The 25,594-nt window shown below is 40.4% G+C and overlaps 1 pseudogene; it reads left to right on the top strand.

Annotated features, from left to right (window-relative positions):
• Positions 1 to 22,780: 22,780 nt before the first annotated feature.
• Positions 22,781 to 24,989, top strand: LOC130040746 (nonsense-mediated mRNA decay factor SMG9-like; annotated as a pseudogene).
• The last annotated feature ends 605 nt before the right edge of the window (positions 24,990 to 25,594 follow it).

Below are 25,594 nucleotides of genomic sequence, written 5' to 3'. Positions count from 1 at the left end.
TTTGTGGATTCCTAGAGATTCATAGAAGACTATTAATGAGATGAGTATGTAGATAATTGAATAATCTCAATTCCAAATTTAACAGTACTGTTTGAGTTCTATGGAGTCACCTGCAGTTACATGTAAATGCACTTTAAAAAAATTCAGTCTCATGCATAATGAGAAAAGAATAATTTCTACAATGAACATCAGTGATTTAGGTGTCTAGATTGCATTCTTTATTGAACAAAGTAGAATCCAAACCTTAAGATGAAATATTAAAAAAGGCCCTCCCGTTGTTCATCGATTTGCTCGAGCAGGCCCAGTAACGTCTCCATTGGAGATTTTGTTGTTACTGTGTTTGGCATATCGAATACATCACAGGTGGCTTGCCAGGCTCTGCCGTGCAGGCGAGATACTCTCGGTAGCTTGCTGGGCTCTCCGAGAGGGGCGGAGGAATCGAACTCAGGTTGGCCATGTTGGCTGCGTGCAAGGCAAACGCCCTACTGCTGTGCAAAATATGCTGTGAAAAACTGTGTGGGGGGGGTGGGGCAGGACTGGATAAAGAGTAAAAAAAATAAATGCCAATGTTCTATTTAAAAATAAATAAATGGCTCCAGAATGAAAAGCAAATATATATATTATATATAGATGTATATATACAGTGCTACAAGAATGATTGAAACCCATTACATTTCTAATCCTTGTTTTGTAGAAAAGTAAACACCAGCACTAAATTACTGACTCAAGGAGACAGACGGAGAAACAACCCCATCCCAGGCCTTCAGTATCAGAGGCCAGGTTCTTAGAGTTGCTTTCTCGAAATGGGTTGCTTCCAGCTTTCATTTAACTTTAGGAAAAGAAGCTTTTCTAGTGGAGTTTTGCTTTGGGACACCGCAGTTATGAATTTCTGATTGTATTCATTTAGAATTAGATCCTTAGGTTGGCTAGAGTTCCTAAGGCTCTGAATACAGGAAAATTTCAGAAATGCCTCAAGACATTAAAGTTGCAGAAAGCATGGGCAGAATTGAAGTGAGATTTGAACTGAAAAAGACCATCATTACCCAGAGAGAGGATATCTGAAATACACATTCAGTGGGCAAGAAAAATTCTGGAAAAATGGCTGGAGAAATGGCCTGTGAATAGTGGACAGAAAAATATGTTTTTGTTGGCAGTGGGATCTAGTAACAGGAAATAAACAGACAATTTGGCATGGGGCATCAAAAAAATTAGTCATGACGTATTAGAGAAACTGCCCCTTTGGTGTTCAGTAATGTTCTTAGGAAAAAGGTTTTTCTATTTTGTTATCTCAGCAGCAGCAAGATAGGGATGAATTTGAGGAAGTTCTGAGCAGAGCAACGAATGGAATAGATAATTGGCATTGGGGGACAAAGGTGAAAATGTAGAGCTTTTTAGGGCTTACAATAGTTTCCATTATAGGACTAGAAACTAGGCATAAAGTGTGGAAAAAAATTAGTTGGGGAACAAAGATTTAATGGAAAATTATTGCATATGATGAAAAATATAAAAAAATAGTTTAAACTCTAAGATACAATTCTAGCATAGATGATCAATTTATTAGTAAATTAAGTCACTATGCTAGAAGTAAGAGTAGCTTAAAATAAACATAAGATATTTATCTTTAACCATAAACTTTCTTCTGGGATGTCATCAGCCAAATTATTTTCTTTTTTTTTTTTCTTGCAGGTTTTGTTCTCTCCTGATGGTGTTTGCATCTACATTTTCTTTGTCTAGATTTATTATTGCCCACCTCATGCTCCACTGCTTGAGATCTTTAAATTACTACCTCCTTCTTATCATTCAGGTCTTAAAATGAAACTTTACCTTCTTTTCAAACTGATATGTTGAATGATTAAAAAACCTGATAAATACTACTAAGTGTACTCAACCTCTCTAGGTACAATGCTCAACATCAACTATAGATTTCATTTAGAAAAATATAGCTGATTGATAATAATGACAGAGGTAAGAGCCTCCCACCTTAAGTTTTGGAAAAGTCAACCAATAAGATTGCACCTGGTGACGAGTCATCTTTTGTGGTTTCTTGATAAAATTTTATGACAAATTTTTATGACAGAACTGTGTAACAATCACTGCACTGCACTGTGCTGTCCTCCCATTGTTCATCGATTTGCTCCGGTGGACACCAGTTACATCTCCATTGTGAGACTTATTGTTACTGTGTTTGTCATATTGAATATGTCATAGGGAGCTTGCCAGGCTTTGCCGTGCAGGTGCATACTCTTGGTAGCTTGCCAGGATCTCCGAGAGGAGCGGAGGAATCGAACCCGGGCTGGCTGCCTGCAAAGCAAATGCCCCATCTGCTATGGTATCACTCTGGCCCCATAACATTCACAAGTACATAAAATTCCAAATGGATGGCTTTTCATAAATTTTACCAAGATAATTATACATACGGACAGCCTGGCAAGCTACCGAGAGTATCTTGTCCACATGTCAGAGTGTGGCAAGCTCCCCATGATGTATTCGATATGCCAAACACAGTAACAACAAGTCTCACGATGGAGACGTTACTGGGCCCGCTCGAGCAACTCGATGAACAACGGGAGGACAGTGCTACAGTGCTAATTATACATAGAATCCCTGAGGGTTAAAATATTATCACTCTCTTTTCAGAAAGTGAGACTACACTTGTGTAATCCTCAAGCAGCTAGGAATCCCTCAGGCTCTTTTGCCGCCTGCATTCGGTGATCTCGAGCAGCTTCCCCACCTGGGGATGGCTGATTCCACGGGTGGACGAAGGAGGAAACAAGGGCCAGGCTGGTGGGTGATTAGTTGCCGTTTATTCCATTCCCCCCACACACCTGTTCCAGTTTCACTAAACTCCCCATTCCAGTCTCCTTCTGTTCCCTTTGCTCATCTCTCCATCCTCTGACTTGCAGCCTTGGTCTCTCTAGTCTCTCACAACTTCCCAGCGTTGGCAGTAGCAACCACACACACAGGTTCTTAGCATAATCAGCATATAGAAGCCCTTTTTGATAGGCTGCAGCCAGGAGATCAGGTTCAAGGAAATACCACCTAGGGGTTTTTCTCCTTTCCTTAGTCCAAAAATCATTTAAACAGTCATCTTAATTTTACCCCTTAATAATATTAGTTATTTTGTATGAATACAATAAGAGATACATGAAGCTTGTAGGGTAACTCTCCTGGGGACATCTCGTTATAAATCTCAGACTACAGTGCTCAGGCCAGATTAATCTTTCCTAACCTTAGCAGGGACCTAATCTAGTTGTTACTTTTTGGATCATGACAGAATTTGTCCACAACCATACTCATAACTTATAATTAAGTATTATGGCACTTTGGCCTGGCTTATTTCGATGCCATGGTAGCTCACAGCTTGCCCTGGGCCAATCCAGTTCCTTGTTGGGCCTCTGCTTTTAGGGTGCTAGGAAGTAAGGACACTGAGGCTTAAATTGAGATAACAGATGCCCAGGAGTGAATGCTATTCAGAGTCAATTAATTTCCAAGTTATGAAAGCATAGCAGTAACTGTCTTTCTGTGTCCACACAAAAAGGACATTGCTCTGATTTAACCATGCAAAAGACTTAAGGAGAAGAGAAAAGCAATATTTACAAGTTAACAGACTCTGATTAGGAGATAAAGATGATTGACTGGTTGGAGAAGCAGAGCACAAAGAAAGAGTTTACAAATAAACACAGAGGAATGGGAGCACTGTTATGGAAGTAATCCAATAAATCTAAGCTCCCTGTGGGAAGGCAGAAAGGACAAACCAATGTTATCCTACATACACTGACTACAGGTGGTATTAATAAACTCAGAGTACTGTACCATTAAGAGTATTTATTGAACATTGGTTCAGGAATCATAAGTTGAACTGTTTTGCATCCTGCACTCTGGGGGTTCATTTCATCTCTGCACCAAATGATTCCTCCTGCTTTTTTTTTGCTGTGTACCAGTTTCTCTGATGTGAGGTCATAGGTCGATGTTTTATTTGCATTTCCCCCAATGATAAGTGATAAAGAACACATTTCATATGCTTATTGACGTTGATGTTTTCTTCGAGGAAACTTATGTCTTCTTCCCATCTTCTAAAGGTGTTATTAATTTTTTGAAATTTATGTTTTAATCTTTTGAGGAGTTATCATACTGCTTCTCAAAACAGCTGAACCAATTTACATTACTACCAACAGTGCATACGGGTGTTTTTCTTTCCACATTCTTGGCAAACTTGTTTTCTTGTTTTTCGAGTAATTTCCACAGTCATATGGCAACATCTCATTGTTGTTTGACTTATATTTCTCTAATTAAAAGAAATGCTGAAGATCTTTTCATATGCCTCCACGGTCCACGGTCCTCCCGTTGTTCGTTGATTTGCTTGAGCGGGCCCAGTAATGTCTCCATTGGAGACTTTGTTGTTACTGTGTCTGGCATATCGAATACGTCACGGGGAGCTTGCCAGGCTCTGCCGTGCGGGCGAGATACTCTCAGTAGCTTGCCGGGCTCTCCGAGAGGGGCAGAGGAATCGAACTCGGGTTGGCCATGTTGGCTGTGTGCAAAGCAAACGCCCTACCGCTGTGCTATCGCTCCATCAGCCATATTTATGTCTACATTGGAGAAATGTCTTATTCTATCTTCTGTTCAGTTCTCTTTTTATTTGTTGGGGAATTTCCCCAGCAGTGCTAAGGATGTCCAGGGATACCTCCTGAAGATTTCTAGTCAACCAGGCCTATGATTCAGCTCAAGGGCTTAAGGATGCTGTATTGCTCAGGGTGTCAGGAGGATTATCTGGGCCACCTCTGAGATCCTCGGTGGCCTCAAGGGCCACACCTAAAGTGCTCCAGAGCTTCCAGGGCTGTCCTCTATGATTATTGGGGAACTGTACAGTGTCAGAGGCTAACCAGGAGTCAACTGCAAGCAAAGCGTGATTCTTAACCCCTATACTACCTTTTTCTTCCCTCCACTTTGTTTATTTTGTAATTGTTTTTCTGTTGCTGATGAATTTTATTATTTCTTATGTATTTCGTATAATAACCCCTTGTTGGATACTTGATGTGCAAATAGCTTTCATCGTTCAGTAAGTGTTATTTTGCTTGATGCATGTTTATTTCACGGTGCAGAAACTTTTTAGTTGACTGTAGTTATATTTATTTGTTAATAATAATAACAATAATAACAGTTATGTGTACCTGGGTCGAGAAGTCCACATGTCGAATGACCTGGAACCTCTGTTGCTCAGGAGGAAGAGTGTGGCTTGGAACGCCTTCAAGAGGGTTGAAGAAATAGCTAAGAGGATGAAGAACCTCCAGCTCCGGGCACATCTCTTTGATTCCACTGTTCTTCCTGCATTAACATATGCCTCAGAGACCTGGGCCCTAGGAAAACAGGATGAGAACGCCATTCGGGTGTCTCAAAGAGGAATCAAAAGAGCTATGCTTGGAGTAACACGCTTCACTCAAATGAGAGAAAGAATCTGGAGTTCCGACCTCCATCGACAATCAAGTATCAGGGATGCTGTCTTGTTAGCCAAGCCATCGAAAATCAGATGAGTTGGACACATAATGAGATTTGGAGATGACCACTGGACTAGAGCCATTACCAACTGTATTCCATGGGACGTCAAAAGATTGTGTGGTTGCCCACCTTACAACATGGTCAGACTTCTTCGTCAAGACCCTGAATGATCAGTTTGAGGCTGTTCGTGTTCCTAGAGTGAGCAGGCGCCATTCTAGGAACTGGCATGCGACAGGGACGAATGGAGACGTTACTGGCACCCACTCGAGCAAATCGATGTGTAACAGGATGTCAGGTGATTTGATCGAGTGTTCAAGTTGTGTCCTCAGGGGTCATAAATAGCGGAGTTCAGGGTTATGCTCAGTGTATGTGGGCAGCACCAGTTGTTAAACTCTAGATTTCATACTTGCAAGGCAAGTACCTTTAGCTCACTGTCTCTCTATTTATTTATTAATTTACTTATTTAGTTTCTCTTGCCATTGGAGTTGACTTTAAAACACATCTCTGTGTTATCAGATGATATCAAGGAAATGATTGCCTATAATTCCATCTATATTATAATCTTAGATCTTATATATGATTCTTTAATAATCTGTTTTGAATTAATTTTTGTGCATCACATTATAGGTTAGAATGAGGCCTCATTGTCTTATATTTGATATTTCAATTCTATTTATGAAAGAGATATTCCTTGCTGCATGGAAAACTCTTGGATTATTTGTTGTAAATTAATAATACATATATATGTGGTTTTATTTCTGGAATATAACTTTTATTTTATACATTTTTAAAGGCATCTCTATTATTATATTTTAATTATGAATAGTTTGTGGTACAGTTTGATGCCTTCATCTTTGTTCTGTTTCCTCAGGAGTATTTTTGTTGTTTGTGGTCTTTTGCATCTCCTGATAAATCTTATGATTTATGTTGGTTCTATTTCTGTGAATAATGCCTTTGGAATTGATTTTGATAGATATTGCATCGTTACTATACATTGCTTTAGGTAATATAGTAATCTTTATTATGTTTATCCTTCCAGTCTGTAGTTAACTGCAGAACATCTTTACATCTCTTTGTGTCTATTTATTTCAATAATGTCTCATAATTTTAGTGTACAAACATTTTGCTTCTTTACCCGATAGCACAGCAGGTAAGGCGTTTGCCTTGCATGCGGCCAATTGGCCTACCCGCATTCGATTCCTCTGCCCCTCTCTGAGAGCCCGGCAAGCTACCAAGGGTATCTCGCCTGCACGGCAAAGCCTGGCAAACTACCCATGATGTATTCCATATTCCAAAACCAGTAACAACAAGTCTCACAATGGAGACATTGCTGGGCCCACTTGAGCAAATCGATGAACAACGGGAGGACAGTGCAGACAGTGCAGTACCTAAATTTAAAAATAATAGTTATTTACTGTTTGCTTTCTACATACCAAATAAAGTATTACAAGATCCATATATTTCATTGAATTATATATATCTTTTAACACCCCCAAATTTCAATGGATTGCTGTCATTGTTACCAGTTAGCAAATATGTGCATAAATGGTGTTGATATCTGAGTGTATTAAGAAATCTCACAGTAGGAAAGATACAAATCAACCATGAACTTTCTAATTGACCCATATTTCATTCATAAAAAGTTATGAGCATCTTGAGAAAGCCAAATCTTGTTCTCTAAGCATAAGTTCACCTTTATCCTTAACATCTCTTTGAGTCTTCAACACAATTCTGTTTCTGACTTTAGGGTTCTGTAATTTCCTACATTTTTCCATGGGATGTACATGTCCACTTCTGGAGAAGTAAAAGTTACTTTTTTTTCCTCTTCTAGTTTGAGATACTTGTTGGCATTTGTTGGCATTCCTATAGTGTGGCAGTGTGACTCTAATTTCTATCTTTATATGATGTTCTTTCCTGTGTTTCTGTGACACTGTATCCAAATTTCTCTCTTCTCACAAGCACACTCAGGGTGCCTTACCAATATAGTATAAATTATCTTATTATTTATATCTTATCTTGATTATAGTTGTTCTCAATTATTTAGTTTTCTTTGTCTCAGGGAATATTAGTATAAAGGGGATTGCAGGTGTAACTTGGCCAATGTTCTTTTCCTAATTAATTATTTTTTAATGTAAAAGTGGCAACCATTGATACAATTCCATGATTAAAACTGATTAGATACCAAGTTGCAATATTAAAATCAATAGGTCTGGAAAATTAATTTATGTGAACATTGTTATATATCTGATCACAGGGTTGGTAAGTGTTTGTCTAAGAATTTATTAAGCTTTTTGTTGCTTCAGGAGGCGTCCAGACATTTCCAGATCTATGATCTGGGCTAAAGAATCGTCAAGTCCCTAGACTTGGGAGGTGGGCGGGGCTGCTGGGGCTTCTGGAAGTGTGGGGGTTGGGGAGAGGCTATCAATTCTGACTATGGGAAAAAAAACACCAGAGTTCTCAACCCTGGCACCAGATACTTGAAATTATTCAGAGATTGGTGTCTCTGCAGAGAATATTTGGTGGAGAGTGGATGCAGCTGGCAGATCCTTGGTTTGGTGGATTTTTGGCCCGCCTGCCTCCACTGGGTGCTCCCAGGTTTTCAGCTGCCGGGAGTGGCGATTCCATAAGGTTTAGCTATCAGTGTGCATCTCCTGGAAAATTTAGTCAGGAATTTGGTGGTACAGGGTCGGTGAGTGACATGGAGGAAGATGTGGGAGGTGAGCTTTTGTTTTATTTTTAATAGCTGAGGACATAGAGGTCAAATTAATTGTCGAAGATTAGAGCTTGTTAGAGCAGGGCAAGACCCTTAACTTGGATTGGTTAGTCTTTAATTCAGTGTTTATTCCTTAGGCTGTATCACTGCCCTACCAAATTAGAGCATTTGATTTTCCACTTGGAATCGCCAGAGCACTTTGACTCTAATTAGCAAATGCCACTAACCATATCAAACGTAACCATGCACATGGTTTGAGGTCAATTACATTTTTTGCTGCACCATAGCAGAATGATCTCCTGATCATCTTCAGAGGTTAGTCGGTTATGACACACCTATCACCTCTGCAATGATGCCAATAGATTGTTCTCTTCAGAGATGCATGATCCCTCTATGTTTTTGTGAAGAGAGAAAACCATTTTTATCTGAATAATTCTTAGTCACCTGTATTTCCACTTGGCCTTCATGTTGCAATTTTTCACATAGCACCTTCTCTAGGTGACAAAAACAGAGTACACTGCACATTCTAGGACTTTCTCACAGGGCCATCGATCCATTTTCCTTCACTAAGAATCTTTCTTTTTTCATTTCTACTCTTCAAAATAAACAGATTTATATTGACAGTATACCTTTGTCAGGACATCATCCTTGATAAAATGAGCCTGAAAGTATTATACACCATACCAAAAGCAGGACGCCATATTGATTCTACTTAGTTTAATATATTTAATATCAAAGTATACAATATATTCTATGAAGCACTCAAGGGAAAGCTTTCCTTTTGCTCTTTTTCATAAAAGTACATTTTTAAAATAATGGCAATCAGTTGTTGCCTGAACAGAGCTGTGCTTGCAATGTGCACTGGACTCGAGAAGCAGATAGAAAATGTCTCAGTAGAGAATGATTAATATGATTTTAAATGTGCTTTGCCAGCAACCGATTTTCTGTCACACTGATCAATTATTGAAGATGAAATTCTTATACATACTAGAAATGAGGATTGTTATTTAAGGGAAGGAGATGATGTTATCTCTTGGTGCAGAGTTTTATTATTTGGGGCCAAACAGTTAACATGCTAGCTGTGGTCGACACGATGATCCAACTTCCATCATTCCTATGAGAGGTGGGTCACCAATCCATTGGTATCAGAGAATTAAATTTAGATGGGTATTTGATTGATAAACTCAACTTTTCCAAATCTCCTTAGCTAAAAACCAGGCAATAATAAACACTGAAAAATCAATGGGATAAAATAAGCCAGTATAAAATCAACTAACATTAAAGACTCTGATTTGGGGTTCGTTGATTAATTTTATTTTGTTTACATGATAAAGCCTTATAAGGTTAATGTAACTAAAACAAGACTATCCAATGATGTCTCCGTCACTCTTATCACCTTTACCATTCTGTTATTATCCAGCTTATGTAGCAATATTTTGGGTCTGCAAATTTTCAGAAAAAAGACCATCTGGGAATTTTTTTTTTTTGCGTGTTATCACCTTGGGAAGCTGAAGAAAATCTTAGCAACATCACTTATCCAAAATGGGCACTCATATTTCTCATAGTCACCGCAGCATCACCAAGCTCAACTAACTTTTTTGACAGAAACTTGAGTACACATTCAAGATCTTTCCATTTGACCCAGAGGGATTTGAACCACCAGTTTTGTGTGCCTTTCAAAATCCTAAGCCCGTGAGATCTTGACCATTTTCTTTATGTGTCAAAGTGTCAGACAATCTTTGGGGTGTTATCCTATGTGTAAAAACCCCCCTTTTTCTAAAAGAGGACATTAACATTCACATAGCTGGGCTCTAAGAGATACTACAGCAGGTAAAGTGTTTCCCTCATAAGCAGTCAATTCAGGTTTGATACCTAGCATCCTATATGGTTGCTAAAATTCTATCAGGAATCATCCCTGAGCACAGAACCAGAAGTAATCCCTGAAAACAGACAGGTGTGGCTCTGCCTCTCAAAAAATTTTGGCTTAAATTCACTGTGCAGTGTACACACACACATGCACACACAATTACATTTACATATTGCTATATTTTAAATGAGTAAAACTACATTTTTCTCTTAACCAGTCTAGGGAACCAGTAAAACAATTAAACATTAAAAATAATTGCAGTAAAATTCACAAAGTATTAGCCATTTCTTGACAATATTTCATATTCATACTTTTCTTAAAATTAATGGAAGTTTTGCTCACAGAAAGATATTAGTATGGAAACCTGGAAAAAACCCAATATTTAAATGTGCTGATTAAAATCCAATGCTCCCAGATGGCAAAAATAAACAAAATAGTATTTAGAGTAATATGGAACTATGGCCAAAGCAAGTCAAATATTATATTCAGACTTCCTAACTATATTTGTGTCAAAACCTCCCAGAAACGGTTCCAGGGAGTGAATTGTCCTTTTCACTCTAGTATGGAAATAAGCAATGCCCAAAGGCAATACACTTAGTGTTCAAACATAAAGAGATGAATGGAGAATGATCCCCACCCTCACTGTCTCATTGAAGCCTCAGAATTCTCCTAAAACTTATTTAGAAAACTACCATCAATCTACTTTCACAGAAGACAAAACCAAGGTACAAGGGTATATAATCTGCCTCATTTATACTGCCTCTTCAAAAACATAGAAATTCCAAAGTTGTTGAGAATACTTGAAGTTAGAGGATAATTCTGGAGTCCTTTGGGTCCTGCTGGCTCTTATTACACAAGGAAGACATATCAATTCTCAGTATTCTGAGTAGCATTTCTAAGAATTGAGCAACACAAGATCTTAAATATTCTTGTCTACTCTTCTAATACGTCATGAATGAGCATCTATTATACACAATACTAAGGGCTGTTTACTCTTTCAAGATTCAACAGTTATAGATTCCTGGTTTGGGTTTAACCATTTTATTAGAAAATTTCCTCTTTGTCAGTTATTTTCTTTGGCAGGCCCTGTCTATGAGAAGTCATGCTATGGCTTTAATTTTTATACTCCTAAAATTGGATATCTAAAAGAAAGAATATGTTGTGATTTATGGCTCTAATAAAAGTTCCAAAGTGTGGCTTTGCTGTAACGATCTGCATCATGTGTACATAACTGAACAAACCACAGTAGTCAAGAGGGATCAAAGTCTGATTGGCCAGACCTTCATTGTACCTATCCTTGAAGAATGGACCTGTGTCAGGAGCTGGAGAGACAGTACAGTGGGAGGATATTTGCCTTGCATGCAGCCAACCTGAGTTAATTTCCTGGAGCCCCATATGGTCCTCCAAGCCAACCAGGAGTGATCCCTGAGCTCAGAGCCAGGAACATCCTGAACACTGCCTTGTGTGGCCCAAAAGTTTTTAAAAAGAAAAGACCTGTGTGAAGGGATAAATTTCATTATGTGTGATCACATAAATTTCATTAGACTGGTAAAGGATCAACTCTCAAAAAAAAAACCCAGTAAAATGGGGACTAACATGAGATGGTCAGGCAATACAGTCTTTTAGAGGTTCACACTCTCCTGTTGTTCATTGATTTGCTCGAGTGGGCCCAGTAACGTCTCCATTGAGACTCTTGTTACTGTGTTTGGCATATTGAATACATCATGTGTAGCTTGCCAGGCTTTGCCGAATGCAAGGCAAATGCCCAACCTGCTGTGCTATTGCTCCAGCCCAATGATGTCACTGTCCACTGTCCTCCCGTTGTTCATCGATTTCCTCGAGTGGGCCCAGTAACGTCTCCATTGGAGACTTTGTTGTGACTGTGTTTGGCATATCAAATACATCACGGGTAGCTTGCCAGGCTCTGCCGTGTGGGCGAGATACTCTCGGTAGCTTGCCAGGGTCTCCGAGAGGGGCGGAGGAATCGAACTCGGGTCGGCCATGTTGGCTGTGTGCAAGGCAAATGCCCTACCGCTGTGCTATCGCTCTAGCCGATAATTTATGAAAAAGAAAATAAAAACTCATAAAGTTCATGTGACTTGTCTGAAAACAAGACAGTGATGAACAATAGAGACAAAATTCTTAAACAGTCTAAAAAAAATCTCCCAGACATTCATCATATATTGGAATACTGAGGTCAGATAAAAGTGTTCAATTCACCTTTTAAATCTATCCACTGAAAATAGAAAAAAAAAACCCACACAAAACAAAAAGATAATGAACCACTCAAGGTATCCAGGTTTCTTTGACCAGAAAAGTGTTTGTTCATTTTCTTTTAATGGATGGCTCCTTCTCTGACAATGCTGAAATGCTCATTTTTTTAATGGCAACATCTTTATTTACATTTGCTAAAAATGCACTGCTATTAAAGTGGGAAAATTGCCATCTCAACAGTCTTCTGTGGTTTTAACTTTGCCCACAAAGTTAAAACTACTTAACAAAGAGCCTTAGTTTTGTAAAGGGCAAATACTGAGAATTCAAAGAAGAAATTCTTTTGAGAGGCTAATCCAAAATGTTTCAACATGTAATCAGAAAATACTTGATTACCTTTTAAGATCTGATTAAAAGACAAACCTCACTAAGAAGACAATGGAAGGTATAGTTTGGGGGAGGAGGAGAGAAAGAGAGAGAGATGCTGCTGAAATTTGTCCGAATTCCACTCCTCTAAATCTGATGAGTTCAACAACATGAGCTTTTTATTATTTTTTTATTTTTAATTATTTTTATTTTTTAATTTTTAATTTTTTAATTAATCATCATGGAATACAGTGGTAGAGTACCCATCCCTCCACCAGTGCCCATTCCCCCCCACCACCAATGTTCCCAGTATCCCTCCCACCTCCCCCCCCCCCATATCAGGAAGATTCCCTTTTTACTCTCTCCTTTAGGGTGTTGTAGTCTACAATGAAGGTATTAAATGGCCATCATGTTTGGTCTATAGTCTACTTTCAGTACACATCTCCCATCCTGAGCAGGTCCTCCAAGCATCCTTTACTTGGTGCAACCTTCTGTATCTGAACTGCCTTTTCTCCCAGCATGTGAGGCCTTGGTGCAATCCTCCTGGCGCTTATCTCTATTGTTCTTAGGTGTTAGTTTCCTATTATATTACTTTATATTCCACAAATGAGTGCAATCTTTCTATGTCAGTCCCTCTCTTTCTGACTCATTTCACTTAGAATGAAACTCTCCATATAAATCCACTTATATGCGAATTTCTTGACTTCATCTTTTCTAACAGCTGCATAGTATTCCATTGTGTAGATATACCAAAGTTTCTTTAGTCAGTCATCTGTTCTCGGGCATTCGGGCTTTTTCCAGATTATGGCTATTGTAAAGGTAAAAAAGGTAAAGGCCCTCCCGTTGATCATCGATTTGCTCGAGCGGGCCCAGTAACGTCTCCATTGGAGACTTTGTTGTTACTGTGTCTGGCATATCGAATACTCTTGGTAGCTTGCCAGGCTCTCCGAGAGGGGCGGAGGAATCGAACTCGGGTCGACCATGTTGGCCGCTTGTAAGGCGAACGCCCTACCTGCTGTGCTATCGCTCCAGCCCTATGGCTATTGTAAGCAGTGCTATAACCATTAGCTTTTTATAAAACATCAAATGACTGGAAATTAGAGTCTAACAACTTCTTATACTCATTCTAATTGACAGAGCTGAAGACTTTTTTTTTCTTCCTGTCTTGTGGGTATGAGCGCCGAACATGAAAACTATTAGATAGGATGACTTAAGACCACCATGTATAGAGTGCAAGAAGGGTGAAGAAGGGTGAACCCAGCGAGGTTGTTGGGAAGGTACCCAATAGACTGGCAGAATAGGATTATCTAAAGCTTCGAGATGGGGGTTATGCAGAGAGTGTCAAGACACCAGCACATTTGGGGACAAACAATGATGCTTTTACCTTTTAGGAGATAAAGTATAGGTATAGTAGAGTCTTAAAGAATAAAGGGCAAGGGGCTGGAATGATATCACAGCAGGTAGAGTGTTTGCCTTGCACGTGACCCGGGTTCGATTCCTAGCATCCCATATGGTCCCCTGAGCACTGTCGGGAGTAATTCCTGAGTGCAGAGCCAGGTGTGACCCAAAAAGCAAAAACTAAATAAATAAATAAATAAAAATAAAGGATGAGGAAGCTGGCTAAAGAGATTAATGGGAATTTTGTGTGATGTATGTTTCTAAGTTAAGTTTTATGTTTGTGTTTGTAGTTTTGCATGGTTACATAACAACTACTTACAGTTATAATGCTATGTTATATCATCTCATTTAATCCTCATAATAGCTCGGCTAGACACGAGTGGCAGATATTATCCCTGTCATTTCATATGTGAATATACTAAGGGGTAAAGATGTTAAATTATGGGGGCTGGAGCGATAGCACAGCAGGTAGGGCATTTGCCTTGTACGCGGCCCACCTGGGTTCAATTCCCAGCATCCCATATGGTCACCCAAGCACTCCAGGAGCAATTCCTGAGTGCAGAGCCAGAAGTAACCCCTGAGCATTGGTGGTTGTGACCCAAAAAGCAAAAAAAATGTTAAAAATTATTTACCAGACAACAGTCAAGCACTGGAATTGGAGTGAAAGTATAGTGAATAGGGCACTTGACTTGCATGTAGCTGACAGGGTTTGCTCCTCAGCACTCAGAGTGAGCCAAGAGCACAGAGCCAGGAGTAAGACTTGAACACCATAAGATGTGGGCCTCAAACCCAAACTAACAACAAATAGTTCAGCATTAATTGTAGATATGACCATGCAACATAGCAGACAGAAAGCACAGCATAGCAATTTATTGCTTAGAGTCTAAAATATAATGGAACTTCCTAGGTCTGGTTTTCTCTTAATTGTCATGTAATTTTAGAAAAGCTTACTTATCTTTGAGCCCTTGCTGTCTCAGTTAAACATGGAATTATGATAAAATACATTTCAGTGGTGTTTGTGGTAACAAATTCAGATTAAATAAATAATGTTTTTAGCAAAATTCTGGCACAAAGAAAATATTTGTTAAATCACTTGATCACTTGACATCCTGTTGCTCATCGATTTGCTCGAGCGGGTGCCAGTAAGATCTTCATCCATCCCTGTCATATGCTAGTGTAGCCCAATGGCATTTTATCACTCCAGGAACAAAAGAGCATCAAACTGTTTGTTTAATATTTGTTAAATATTACTAGAAATTATTAATATTTTTTACATAATAATATATAAAGAACCTGGATATCAAGAATGACAGGGAACCAGTTATCAGAAAGAGTGCTCAAGTTAGGGACTGGATTTTGGAAGAAGGAGAAATTTAATAGGAATTAAGAGTAGAATGTATGTTCACATTTAGTAGTAGAATTGTCTTACTTGGCTACTCAACTTTCGCTTTTCTTTTAGCAGCTCCCCAACTTTCCTTTGTGGGAACTAGTCCTTCTTTTATTTGCTCTGCCTCAACTTTATTTTCCAGCCCCAGAGTGGTTTGACCATACATCGAGGTGTACTGATTGATTTTACTTGAGCAAGGGAATTTAAAAGAAGCTTATGATTTATGGTAAATATTGGGACTCTTACATAGGCACTAGTGAAAGAAATACTAGAAGTGCTATCTCCACTGGGACTGAGAGCAATCCAGGTCTGAAGAACGGAGGGTATATTGCTACCATGAAAGGGCTTCTTGATAATGAAGCCAATCTGGGGGAAGCACAGAACTGAGAGCTGAAGGGAAACTTAGTCGCAATGACATTGTTTGATGCAGCTATATAACAGGCTGCCAGCTTTGCTCCTGGTTGAGACACTTTTCCTTCTCTTTTTGCTTGTTTGGTTTCTTTCTTTCTTTCTTTCTTTCTTTCTTTCTTTCTTTCTTTCTTTCTTTCTTTCTTTCTTTCTTTCTTTCTTTCTCTATCTCTTTCTTTCTTTCTCTCTCTCTTTCTTTCTTTCTTTCTTTCTTTCATTCTCTCCTTCCTTCCTTCCTTCCTTCCTTCCTTCCTTCCTTCCTTCCTTCCTTCCTTCCTTCCCTTCTCTTCTCTCCTCTCTTTCTCTCTTCCTCTTTCTTTCTTTCTTTCTTTCTTTCTTTCTTTCTTTCTTTCTTTCTCTATCTCTTTCTTTCTTTCTCTCTCTCTCTCTTTCTTTCTTTCTTTCTTTCTTTCTTTCTTTCCTTCTTTCTTTCCTTCTCTCCTTCCTTCCTTCCTTCCTTCCTTCCTTCCTTCCTTCCTTCCCTTCTCTTCTCTCCTCTCTTTCTCTCTTCCTCTTTCTTTCTTTCTCTTTCTTTCTTTCTTTCTTTCTTTCTTTCTTTCTTTCTTTCTTTCTTTCTCTTTCTTTCTTTCTTCCTTCCTTTCTTTCTTTCTTTCTTTCTTTCTTTCTTTCTTTCTTTCTTTCTTTCTTTTCTTTCCTTCTCTCCTTCCTTCCTTCCTTCCTTCCTTCCTTCCTTCCTTTCTTTCTTTCTTTCTTTCTTTCTTTCTTTCTTTCTTTCTTTCTTTCTCTATTTCTCTCTTTTCTTAATTTCCTTCTTTCTTTATTGCCTTTTGGGTCACAACTGGAGATGCTTAAGGATTAATCCTGGCTCTTCACTCAGGAATTACTCCTGACAGTGCTTGAGGATGCAGGGGATCGAACTCGGGTCAAGCATGTACAAAGCAAATGCCCTACCTTCTGTATTATTGTTCCGGCCCCACCTTCTCTTTTTAATGAGAGAGTTTTTATTCTTGATACCAAATATTTCTTTCTTGCTCAAATATGGAAATTTTCTAAGAAATGTACCCATGTAAGAGTCCCAATATCTACCATAAATCACAAGCATCTTTTAAATTCCCTTGCTCGAGTAAAATTAATCAGTAGAGCTAGATAGTATGGTCAAACCCCTCTGGTGCTGGAAAATAAAGCTGAGGCAGAGCAAATAAAAACTTAAAAGGACTAGTTCCCCCAAAGTGGCATTGATGGGTGACAGAAACTTTGTGGAGATTAGATAACAAATCTCTAATTGATCTCCATTGAATCAGTGGGTCCAGCTCCACATCTCCTGAACCTCTGCCTGTTCTCTCACCCTTCCAGGTGAGATTAATCTCCCAGTTGACATCTCTGGAAGCTTTTTGGAACCGGAAGGAGGTCTTGGATGCCTCCATGCCTGACCATTGCCATATCAACAGGTCCAGCTCCACATCTTCTGGATTGCATGGCTATGGAACAGCTGGAACAGCTCGACTCATTTCATTTCACAGAGCAGACAATTATACTTCTTGTCACTGGGTGATAACAGACAAGGAAGGAAAAGAGCAACTGCCAGCCTAATCCATCAGAGAATCCCAGGGAGACTAACTACAAAGATTCACCCTTAGCACAGCAAACACAATTGGGAAGATCCATAGAAGCCCACCCAAGTGATAACAATAACAGAAAGCTCAACCAGCACGAATCAGCACTCTAAGTTTTCAGAGAATGACTTTTTGACATCATGGTAAGGATGTTTAATGAACACAATGACACAATGGCACAGATAATCAGCAAAGTGCATAAAGTATGAGAGCAGAAACAAGAAAACTATAAACAGAAATGATGAAATGAAGAGTTATGGTGATTAAAAAACTCAATAGAAGGTCTGAGCAGCAGAATAACAGCAGTTGAGAAAAAGATCAAAGAGCTTCAAGTTGAGATGGAGGAAACCTCTAGGAAACAACAGAAGGCAGAAAAAACTATGAAAAGAAATAAGTAGCACACTAGACAGGCAATTATGGAATGAGTTCAAGATGAACAAAATTAGAATCACTGGACTCCCTGAAGAATAAGAAGGTGGATTACTTGATAAAGAAGCACTGTAGCACTGTAGCACTGTCGTCCCGTTGTTCATTGATTTGCTTGAGCAGGCACCAGTAACGTTTCCATTGTGAGACTTGGTGTTACTGTTTTTGGCATATCGAATATGCCACGGGGAGCTTGCCAGGCTCTGCCGTGCAGGTGGGATACTCTTGGTAGCTTGCTGGGCTCTCCGAGATGGATGGAAAAATCAAACCCAGGTCAGCCACAATCAAGGAAAACAGCCTATCCACTGTGCTATCACTCCAGTTCCAGAAAAGAAACACTAGATAAATAAATCATCGGTAAGAATTTCCCAGATTTACGTAATGACGATACTGAGACCCAAGACTCAGAAAAGTCCCAGGAAAATATACTTAAAAGAAGATCTCCAAGACATTTGTGCTCAGACTCACAAAGGTCAAAGAGAGATAGATTTTTTTAAAAAATTGATTCACCATGAGACATGCAGTTATAAAGTTGTTCATGATGGGGTTTCAGTCATATAATGTTCAACACCCATCCCTTGATCAGTGTACAGTTCCCACCACCGATGTTCCCAGAATATTGCAAGTAGCAAGAACAAAAAAGTAATTTAGTTACCAAGGAAAGCCTTACATCCCCCATATCCCCCCCCCAAAAAAAAATTCACAGCAGATCTAGTAAATGAGACTCTACAAGCCAGAAGAGACTGGAGGGATATAGTAAAAAAAAACTCAATAAATGAATATGCCATCAAAAAAATAAATGTACTCTATCCAGCTAGACTATTATTTAGATTTGAAGGAATGCTGCAGAACTTTAGGGATGGGCAATTCATGGTCTTAAAATCTTTAGGGAATTTATAACCTTAGAGCTATAGTTTAGAGAATTTATAGCCTTAGGGCTATAGTTTAGGGAATTCATAGCCTTAAAAATCAGTTTTGCAAAAAGTTTTGAAAAAGTGTTAAAGGAGTGTCTTGAAAAGACAAGATGAATTTCTCAGCACTTGGCATTGAGCATGACATTCATTCAGAGCACTTATGGTTCCCTCTACTAAATTAAGAAAGGTTTATTTTACTTCTAGCTTGGTAAAGGATTTTATTTTTCCCCCTTTTTTAAAGATTTTTTTTATTTAATCACTGTGAGATAGACCCTCACAAAGCTGTTTATGATATGTTTCAGTCATACAGTGTTCCAACCCCCATCTGTCCATCAGTGTACATTTTCTATAACCAGTGTCCCCAGTTTCCCTTCCATCAACACCCCTCCAGCTTGCCTTTATGGCAGGCACTTTTCTTCTCTCTCCCTCTCATCCTTTCTCTTTCTCCCTCTCTCTCCCCCTGGTAAGAAATTTTATACATTTTCAATGATGCATTAATTTTTCATATATATTGAATGTTGTATGTATGGTCAGGTGTTTTTAAGATCTATAGTTTTATTACAGTATTTTATTTATTAATGCATATACTTAAGCAGTATTTATAATTACTTTCAAACATAAAGTCAAAATCTCTTAGGATAAAACAACACTTTTATACTTTATAGCCTTACTCAGAGTTTTCCCTTAAAATTTCCTTAATTTTACCCCACTTCTACTAAATTTTATATTTATAGGACGTATGTGGCAGAGGAACAAAGGCATGCGGGTCCCAGGGCTGAGATCTCCAAGCCTGCTTGGATCAAGGCTGAGCATCCTCCACCCAGATCCTCCATCTTCCAGTAGGCAGGAGTCACACCCACCAACTGGCCCCCTGGTGCTGTGTAATCCCATCAACAGCCAAGACCCAGAGACTATAAAACCCAGCTCCTGGAGATGCGCAGCCGCGGATAACATCTATATTATATAATATCTAATATAAAGGTAAAAGTAAAGGTCCTCCCGTTGATCGTCGATTTGCTCGAGCGGGTCCAGTAACGTCTCCATTGGAGACTTTGTTGTTACTGTGTTTGGCATATCGAATACTCTCGGTAGCTTGCCGGGCTCTCCGAGAGGGGCGGAGGAATCGAACTCGGGTCGGCCATGTTGGCCGCTTGTAAGGCGAACGCCCTACCGCTATGCTATCGCTCCAGCCCGTCTAATATATTATATAAAATAACATCTATATCATAATAAGATGAAAACATCTTATTATCTCATTCTTGATTTGGACAACCTGGCAAGCTACCTAATGTAATCTGCCCACATGGCAGAATCTGGCAAACTCCCTGTGGCATACCCAATATGCCAAATATCAGTAACAATGATGGGTCTCATTCTCCTAATGCTGAAAGAGCCGTGAATATGGCACTTTTTAGAATCTCAGGGCTAGGACAAAGGAGACATTACTGGTGCCTGCTCGAGGCAATCAACGAACAACAGGATGATCGTGATCATGATTATGATAGGACTTATGTATTTCATGTGCATGGCAGAGCCTGGCAAGCTACTCGTGGTGTATTTGACGTGCCAAAAACAGTAACAAAAATGGGTCTCATTCCCCTGACTCTGAAAGAACCTTCAATATGGCAGCTTTGGGAAAGATGAGTAAGGAGAGGCTGCTAAAATCTCAAGGCTGGGACAAATGGAGAGGAGATGTTACTAGTGCCCGTTCCAGTAACTCGATGAACAACGGAATGACAGTGATAGTGACAGTGATGTATTTCATGTACATTTTAAAATGTACATTCTAAAAAATCTAATAATTATACATATTAGTTTTTTAAGTTTATATACTTGTAAAAAAAGGTATAGTGGTTTTGAAAATTATTCTATCAATTTATCATTGTTTTACAATTTTGTGGAATTTTAGGGTAATTGATCTACACACACATATGTAGGTGCCACTCTTTCCACAGTAAATTCAAAAAAGCAATCTGTCACCCATATTTGGGATTAAATAAAAGAAACAGTTACTGGAAGAACAAGTGATTAAAATCATTGGAACTTGAGATTTTGTGTATAGAACTGATTTTGTCTATAGAACTATGGGAGAGGTCCTTGGGGTGCTGATGGAAAGAAATGAGTTCTCTGGTGATGTGAGTGGCACTGGAACAACGAAAATGTATTAAAAAAAGGAAAGAAAACGTATTTAACAGTATTGTAAATCCTGGTACCTCAATAAAGATGGCTAACAAAATGAAAAGGAAAACAAGCCTCTAGAGGCTGCAGTGCCTTCTGAAGATGGGGCAACCTGGCATTCTTCTCTATTCAAGTTGGTGTGGCTCCTCTATCATCTCTTGAAATGTTCAATTTTTTCCAGGAGTTTATGAAAGTGACAAAATTCACAGTGTAATTTATAAATTATAAATGCTCTCCTTTCCTGAGACAGGTTCAAGAATCAGAGTGGCTTGTGTTCCAGTCTTTGAAAGTTTGGTTTCTTAAAAATGGTTCCATCTCACTGGTGAGAAAAATTTAATTAAACTTTATGCTATCCAACTTTTACTCTTTTAATTGCAAGGCGAGCACTTTAACCCCTGTATTACTTTGATTATTGCATCTTTTACTCTTAATAAGACCCTAAATCCCACAACTTAGTTCAGAACAGTTGAACTTTTCATTTGAAGTGAAACCCCCTTACCTAACCCTTTATTTAGTAGTGATTTGCAGAAAAAAGAAATTAGTACATATGAAAAACTCCTGAGATTTAGTATCAATAACTGAAATGAGGGCTGGAGCGATAGCACAGTGGGTAGGGCGTTTGCCTTGCATGCAGCCAACATGGCCAACTCGAGTTCGATTCCTCCGCCCCTCTCGGAGAGCCCAGCAAGCTACTGAGAGTATCTCACCCGCACAGCAGAGCCTGGCAAGCTACCTGTGACATACTCGACATGCCAAACACAGTAACAAAAAGTCTCATGATGGAGACATTACTGGTCCCGCTCGAGCAAATTGGTGAACAACGGGAGGACCGTGACCGGACCCTGAAACTGAAATGAATGGAAGAGAGTCTGAGTTCTAAGTTCAGTTTTGTAGGAGGACTCAGAGTTCTGTTCTCAGAGAAATAACAAGGATTGTGAAATAGATTTGCTTCATTAAATCATAGCAGGAAGAATTAGAGTGACAGTGTCTTCAAGACACAAAAAGTAATTGGGAAAATACTTAGCATTCTAATTGTCAAAACTATTTACTGATCCATGTAAACTGGCAATTTCTGGCAAACTACCTGTGACGTATGCCAAACACAGTAACAAGCCTCACAATGTTACTGGGCCCGCTCGAGCAAATTGATGAACGACTGTGACCGTGACTGTAAACTGATAAACAAAGTATACTATTATGGGTTCACTTACTAACATAGTTCTGCTTTGCAAGTCTTTGTTCTATGAATGATAATTACATGGCATTCTATATAGTCAGATTTTTGTTTGTTTCATTGACTACTTATAAACTCATTCATTCATTACTTATTTTCTAAGTGATGAATTTACTATATATTGAGGACCAGAAATACCAAAGGTGATTCAAACACTATTGATCATTTATTACTTCACTAAAATAACCAATATATTTTGAGTGTCTCATTGTGTATCACTAAAGCTATATGAACAGTGCCTTATAGAATCTTGACATTCAAATTAAAGTCTGAAAACCAGGCAGCTGTGTACACCTGCCATTTTTTAGAAATACAAATTTCAAGTACCGTCTCAGACACACTGACTCAGAATTTTTCTGTTGGCAAGGTATTCTGGCAATTTGTATGTATCTGAAAACATGAAAAGTACATGACTAGGAATGTATATTTTATAGTCTAGTTTAATGGGAAAGAATGAACTACTAATTAGGAGGCCTAGATGTTACTGGCTGCCAACTTTCTGTTCTATACTATACAGCTAAAGCAAGTTGCTTCTCTATGTTATGCCTCGATGTATTATTTTCACAATGGAGATAATAATATCTGTCTTTCCTCTTTCACGTACTACTATGAAGATCAGGTGAGAAAGTTGTTGCAAAAGCATCAGTCCCGTTCAAAAGCAAGGCATTGCTCTTTTAATGTTTAAAGGATTTAAAGAAGCTTCTGGTATTGTGCCTGGTTGCTCTGTCCATGAGCTGAGATTTGATTTTTATTTAACAATTCCCTGCATTATGATTCTATGTTAAGGTATTCTTATCTCCAGGATGCAGAGATGTGAATAACATACCTAGTAAGCTTTTTAGCTATATGTACATTTACAAAAAAAGTTATGGTAAATACCAATTTATACATTCAACTGCACTGTAGCACTGTCCTCCTATGGTTCATCGATTTGCTTGAGCAGGCCCAGTAATGTCTCCATTGTGAGACTTGTTGTTACTGTATTGGGCATATCAAATACATCACAGGTAACTTGCCAGGCTCTGCCATGCGGGCGGGATACTCTCAGTAGCTTGCCAGGCTCTCCAAGAGGGGCAGAGGAATCGAACCTAGATTGGCCGTACCTGCTGCATGCAAGATAAACGCCCTACTGCTGTGCTATTGCTACAACCCATGCATTCAACTAATTTCAATAAATTATAGCCAGGGTTTGACTACCTAGGAGCACTTGTTCCTGGGTGTGTTCTCATTCTCACTTCTATCTTGTCTGTTTTCTGACAAACAGGAGGGAGGTTTTGGGATGACCAGGATGATGATATATTTTTTTGTACATTTCCTCCTAAAGTATCACTTCTATTAGGTTTTGAATTACTCAGGCTGTTAAAAAGATTTTTTGCTATAATTTTTATTAATTATTTTTTTTATTGACCCACAGTGAGATACAGAGTTACAAAGTTGTTCATGATTGGGTTTCAGTCATATAATGTTCCAACACCTATCCTTTTGCCAGTGTACATTTCCCACCTCCAATGTCCCCAGTTTCCCTCCCACCACCCCCAGCCACTGCTAGTCCTTATGGAAGGCACTTTTCTTCCTCATGAAGCACTGTGAGGAGGGTAAGGTACCTACAGCTGTGTCCCCCCCCCCCCCCAAGCCCTTCAACCCCCGAGAGCACTGCCCTGCCACCCCTGGAAGCCCCTGTGGAACCCAAGGGAGAGAAGGAAGGGTTGAAATACACAAAGCCCATATTCCAGATCCAGAACCAGGGCATGAGCACCCGTGACCCTGTGGACATGGAACCCAATGTGGGCTGGGCCCAACTGCTGTGCCCGGGATCCATGAAGCACAGCAAAGGCGGGTGGATGATCAGATGAACTTGTGTGATACCTTTAGACTATTGAGTACCTTTAGACTAGACTGATGTTGTGCTGATCAGTGTCCTAGGCCTCCAGGGGATAGGCAAGTCCATGGTCTTACCGTTGCTGTCACTCCCAAGAAGCACCAGAGGGCATATGTTTTCTGGGCCCAGAGTGCTGAGTGAATGAATGAGAGGGCAAGCTGACCAGCCACGTCAACTTTATCACCCAGGAGCCGGTTGTTTTTCCTGGACATACAGCCCATCCATCCTGAGCCCCTCCAGCCTGGACAATCTCATCAACAAGGACAGCAAACTGCCCCCAGAGTCCAAAATGCCCATCTATGAGGAGATGCAGTCCCGGTCCCTGCAGATGGCCAGTTTCCTCTTCACCGTGTGCCACATGGTGATGGTAATGCAGGACGAATTCCCGGGCCTCAGTCTGTGCAGTCCCGCCGGCGGCAGAGAGGGTGAAGCCCTCCACCCTGTCCCCTACCAGAACGCTAGACTAAGGCACTGGGTACTACCCTCCATCATCCTGCAAAACAAGGCTCGCCCAGCGGACTTCTGTCCCCGCAGGCTGCAACAGACGCACCTCACGATGCACCAGCTCGTCACCCGCTCCCACCAGCGCTCCCCAGGGCACCCAGTCCATGCTGCAGTGCGACATCTTCCCGGGGCTGACTTCCTGGACTCAGAGGTCAGTCTCCTCCTGATGCCCTGCGTGGCCAGCTACCCTGAGGGCGAGAATCCGCCGGGAGCAGGACCCTATTCCAGCCTGCTCCTCTCCCTGCTCTGCAGGTCCCAGGGCCACCCGAGTTTCCAGTTGTTGGTGAGCAAGCTTCCGCAGCCAGGTGATGTCCAGGGCCCGGCCGCAGCTGTCACACACCATCCTCATCATGAACTCGTTCCAGTCTGTCACCTGGATCTGGCATGGTGTAAAGAGGCCTCAGCCCTGCCCAGTACAGCACCTGACAGTCTGAGGCTTGGCGCAGTGGCGTTGCAAGGTGCAGATTGGGTCCCCAGTGGATGCCAAGGAAGCACTGAGTCCTTTCCCGCATGCACGCGTACATGGACCAAGTAGGGCCCCAAATCCTCCGCCCTCCCCAGGCCCTCTCTCTCGGGGAGCACTGTCCCAGGGGTGATCACTGTGAGCTCAATGACGGGCAGCAACTTCGGGGGCGTCCCCAACCCGGCCTGGTTGTAGATGCGTCTGGGCAGTGCCTGGCAGTCCAGGTTCCAGCTTGACCTCCATTTGCGGGGCCAGCAGAGGGTCCCATCCCCTGGCAAGGTGGGTCTGGGGGACGTGTGTGATCAGTCCCACTCCCGAGTTGCCTCTCTTGGGGACGTGTCATCCACAGGCCCTCGAGGCCAGGAAACAAATGAAAAAGGTCCCTGGTGAGGTGGAAGCCTGAGAAGGGGTGCTGTTTTCCTGGGGTGACCCCAGGCTCTCATCTGGGGCATGTGGGGCAAATGATGTGAGTCCTGGCATTCGCTCTCGCTGGCCCAATAGAATGAGGATTCACCCCAACGTCTAGGCTCAGCCCAGATATGGAGTGGGGGTCCCCCCCAACTCCGCTCCTTGCTC

Source organism: Sorex fumeus, unplaced genomic scaffold (genome assembly GCF_029834395.1).
Source record: "Sorex fumeus unplaced genomic scaffold, SorFum_2.1 ptg000002l, whole genome shotgun sequence".
Taxonomy (NCBI): Eukaryota; Metazoa; Chordata; class Mammalia; order Eulipotyphla; family Soricidae; genus Sorex; species Sorex fumeus.
This window is presented reverse-complemented; position numbering and strand designations above follow the sequence as displayed.